This window comes from Pinus tabuliformis, chromosome 8 (genome assembly GCF_031772625.1).
Source record: "Pinus tabuliformis cultivar Carrire ecotype Pingquan chromosome 8, CPIR1, whole genome shotgun sequence".
In the NCBI taxonomy this organism is placed as follows: Eukaryota; Viridiplantae; Streptophyta; class Pinopsida; order Pinales; family Pinaceae; genus Pinus; species Pinus tabuliformis.
In genome coordinates this window covers 489,558,108-489,563,410 of record NC_142294.1, presented here as the reverse complement: position 1 = coordinate 489,563,410, position 5,303 = coordinate 489,558,108, and positions in this window count along the sequence as shown.

Below are 5,303 nucleotides of genomic sequence, written 5' to 3'. Positions count from 1 at the left end.
AATATGACCCAAATATTCCAACTCCTGTACCCCAAAGAAACATTTGGAGGTTTTTGCATACAATTTTTCTTCTCCAATAGTTTCAACACCTTTTCAAAATGTTGAACATGATCCTTCCAAGAATTGTTGTAGATTAGTATATCATCAAAGGATGCTAAGACAGATTTTCTAAGGAAGGGTTTGAAAGTGGAATTCATCAAACCTTGACATGTGGAAGGTGCATTAGTAAGACCAAAAGGCATGACCAAAAACTTATAATGACCTTCATGAGTTTTGAATGATGGTTTTAGAATGTATTCAATCTTCATTCTAATTTGATAATTTCCTAAATGAAGATCCAGCATGGTGAAGTAAATTTCTCCATGTAATTCATCCAACAATTAATCAATAACAAAAATGGGAATTTATCTTTAAGAATGAACTTGTTGAGCTCCCTATAATCCAAACACATATGCCATGATCTATACCTTTTGCGTACCAATATTACTAGAGTAGAGAAAGAACTTTGACTAGGTTGAATTATATCTGCCTCTAACATTTCTGCAACCATATGTTCAATTTCACTCTTTTGGGCATAGGGATGTCTGTAAGGTTTGATGTTTGGAGGAAGGATTCCTGGAATCAAGTGAATAGCATGATCACAATCGTGAATAGGTGGGAGGCCTTTAGGAGTCTCAAATACCTTGGAATGATTATCCAATATCCTTTAGAGATCTAGAGAAACAAATGATTTTGATGTTTGAAAATCTAGTGAGAGTAATTGTGAAATTATTCCTCGTTGTTCTTTCTTAAAAAACTTTGTCATACCATTAGAGATGATTATCTTCTCTAGTTTCCCTATGACTCCCCTTAATTCAATTTCATTTCCTTCCTTGGTAGATTTCAAGAAATGTTCTTGAAAAGTAAAAGCTATTGTCCCCAAAGATTGTAACCATTGGAATCATAGTATAACATCAACAACACCCATTGGAATTTAAAAAAATGGAATATTCGATAGATATTCCCCGATGGTTAGATGTGTATTATGGAACTTACCTGAGCAATTTATAATTCCTCCATTTGCAACCATCACTTGACACTCTAGTGTTGGATATAGAAATCAATTCAATTCCTTGGCTATCTTATAATGAATAAAATTATGGGTACTATTGAAATCGATTAACACTATTATCTTTTTTTCTTATATATCCTTGTATCTTGAGAGTTTTAGGAGTGATAGTTCCTGCCAATGCATTATAAGATATGGTCATATTAATTTCTTATTTATTTGGGATTGGTTGCTGGTGTATATCCTCTTCTTTTCATGTTTATTATTCCTTTTCTTCCTCCTCTTCACAAACTATGTAAAATAATTTCTTCTTAGAGCACTTATGAACCTTAGTGTATTTTCTATCACAACTATAACAAAGCCCTATTACTCTTTTTTCCTTCATTTGTTGTCGTGTCAACCTTGTAGTTTGTGGGAGGCTAGGAGCAAGAACACTTCCATCTTTATATTTGTGAGTGGTAGACTTCCTTGTTGCCATAATTTTGCTTCAAATTTTCTTTCCACCTTGAATGACTTCTCTAATGAGTTAGGTTCCCAAAGAGAACCTCATATTGGATGTTATCCATTGAAGTCCGTATGAATACATCAATATTATGCTCCTTTGGAATATCATTTACCTTGATGTTTAATCTTTGGAAGTCCTCAATGTGCTTCACCATTGAATCCGTTTGTTTCAGATTCATCAATTGGTTGAAGAAGGTATTTTCTTTGTATCGTCATAATGTGCTATTGATTCTTCTGTAAATTTTTTCCAAGTGACAATTTATTTAACAGAACATAGTCATCGATACCACACAAACTGATTTTATTCTAGATATAAAGATGTAATTCGTACCTTTTATGTGTGCGACACATCATGTAGATCAAATAATTGCTCTATCTATAATATCCATGTTATAGAATCCTTTCCGTCAAACTTCCTCATATCGATATTTGGAATATGGTTGATCTTCATCCATGAGTTAGATTCTCTAAAGTCATGATTCACATTCCTTTTGTTCTCATCAAGAGTTTCATGGCCTATGTTGTCACCATTAGCATTAGGGGAATTTTGAGGTCTAAAATGGGCCTCCTAAGAAAAATGTACAACCAAAATAAAATTTATAGGAACAAATAGGATTGAAGATGTTGATGTCAACCATGGAGGATGATTCACCATTTTTGGAGTAAAAAAGTAAAATATTAAAAAATTGTAGGTTTTAACCCCATACAAAAATTACTTGCATACGAATTCTAAAACACGGAAAATAAACAATGCAAGAGTATAATAGATAAAACACATATACACAGAGATTTTCCTGTGGATTCAAAAATCGGGAATACCAGCTTGATTTTTCATTATGTTCCTTTCAATGTTACAATACATATTTATACGTGCCGAAGCATCCAATACCATGGACCGAAATCATCACGTCCAAAACCATGGACCAAAAACCATTGCATCCAAAGCCATGTGCGAAAACCATGCACAAAACCATAGGTAGGTCTACCCAACCTAATATAGGGTCCAAATTTTTTTTCCCTGGGATGATGGCTAGGACCCTGTAGAGGGGGGCTACCCGCGCCCCTCAAACCCCTGTGGGCACCCCCCCACGTAATCGACGTAACGAAGGGGGGCCTAACGCCCCTATAAACTACGTAGGCTAGTCGTGGAAAGAATATAACACAACACAAAGTTATCCCACTTGTTGTTTTCTTTCCACAGGGAGCCACAGGAGAGCTTAGTCATTTATCTAGTCTTGAAACGCTCATTTTTCTCTACACCAAGGGAAATTATCAAAGCTCACAGATTTTTTAATGCATCTGCAATATTCTTCAAAGTGTCCACCTTTACCAGCAACACCTTTTTGTCTTCTATCATATCCCTCACAAAGTGATAATGAACATCAATTTGCTTTGTCTATGAATGATAAGCATGGTTCTTTGCTAAGAAAATTGCACTTTAGCTGTCACAGTCTATCCTTATAGCTCCCTATACTAACCCCATACTTGAACACAATCTCTGCAACCAAACTGCTTCCTTGCTTGTATGAGTGGCTTCCATGTATTTTTCCTCTGTAGTTGATAATGCCACTACAAATTGTTTCTTACTCATATAGCTGACTACACCTTCAAATAGGTTAAACACATGCCCACTTCTAGATCTTCTCTGATCTAGATCTTCAACCCATTCTTCATCAACAAAGCCACAGATATCCAAAGCTCTGTCCAATCCTGGTCTTCCTTAGTAGCATAAACCATAATCACTAGTGCCATGCAAATACCTAAAAACCCGCTTCACTGCTGTCCAATTCTCCTTTCCTGGTTTTGACATAAACCTGCTCAATACTCCCACTGCATGTGAAATGTCTAGTCTAGTACAGACCATCGAATACATTAGGCTATCGACCGCACTTGCATATGGAACACGGGACATGTCCTCTTCCTCTTCTTGTGCCTTGGGACACTGTTCAACAGATAAATTTACACCTACAGGAATAGGAACCTTCATCGTTTTACTATCCTGCATATTAAACCTCTGCAATATTGTCTCGACATGCTTCCTCTGGTTTAACCAGAGCTTCCTCTTTGCCTGATCTCTTTTAATTTCCATGCCCAAAATATAGTTTGCAGCACCAAGATCTTTCATGTAAAACTTGGAGGACAGTTGGGTCTTCAAATCCTGGATAATTTCTTTGTCATTTCCAACCTGCAACATATCATCCACATACAAGACCAGATAAATAACATGGTCACCAATTAATTTGAAATATACACAGTGATTTTCTTTGCTTATGGTGAAGCCAAGTCCCTGTATAAATCTATCAAATTTCTGATACCACGTCCTTGGCGACTGTTTTAACCCATACTGAGACTTCTTTAAATTGCATACCAATTCTTTCTTACCCTTCATCGCAAAGCCTTCAGGTTTCTTCATGTAGATCTCCTCTTCTAGATCCTTATGAAGAAATGTTGTCTTCACATCCATCTATTCTACCTCAAAATCAAAAGTAGCAGCAATAGATAAAAGTAACCTAATAGAAGCGACCTTGGCAATAGGAGAAAAAATATCACCAAAATCAATTCCCAGCACCTAGGAATACCTTTTTCTACCAATCGAGCTTTGTATTTCTCCACCTTTCATTCTGCATTTGTCTTCTTCTTGAACACCCATTTGCTGCCAATGGGTTTTCTTCTAGCCAGCAACTCCGCTAGATCACATGCCTCACTTTTGTGCAAAGATGCCATTTCATCAACCATGGCCTCTTTCCAGAGTTTTCCATCCTCTGAATCTATTGTATCCTTCACAGCTCTGGGATCATCATCAGTAATAGATAAAGAAAAATTTCAATAAAAAGTAGATGGACTATACCTTTCTGGCTGCCTTCTTTCTCGAACTATTCTTCTCATAGCTGGAGTTTGTGGCTCTTCATCTTTTGATTCCTCTTCTGTTGTAGAGTCTGATTCTTCCTCCTTTAGCTCAAACTTTATCTTCTTAGGTTCCTTTGGTTGGACTTCATGTTTAATAACATCTTTAACCTCTCTGAATACCACATCTCGGCGATACACAACCTTCCTTGTTACTGGGTTCCAAAGCTTATAACCCTTTAAACCATCCTTATACCCAATAAAGTGTTGGCATTATGAGACAAGTGTTGTCCTTGATGGCAAAATGACAGATTATAGTGCAGCAGGTTAGTAGCAAAGAATTGATGATCAGACTACAAAGAATGAAGAAAGAAGAGTATATACGCAGGTTCACTATATACCAAGTAGGGTATACACGCAGGTTCACTATATACCAAGTTGCATATACGCAGGTTCGCTATATACCAAGTAGGGTATACACGCAGGTTCACTATATACCAAGTCGCGTATATGCAGGTTCGCTATATACCAAGTAGGGTATACACGCAGTTTCATGCACGGAAAAGTGCGTACATATCAGAAAGCTTACTTTTGGTCCGTGGTAGTTATGGTTTTGGACCATGGTATCTCGACAAGTGTGTTGATCCCAAGTATTGGGCTCTTGGTATTGATTTATTATGGTTTTGGACCATGGTATTGAGCAAGGGCTAAGACTATAAAAGGAGAAGAAGATCATTAGGCAAGCGCATCGGAAAAGTCTTGAATATCTGATGAAGGATGAGATCCAGTATGCAGGTTATGGGTTGATGATGCATTGCTTGATCTGAGCTAAGGAGGGATCTCACCGGTTGATGGAGAACAAGATCTAAGGAGAGATCAGGATCAAATGGTTTGAAATGAACTATCT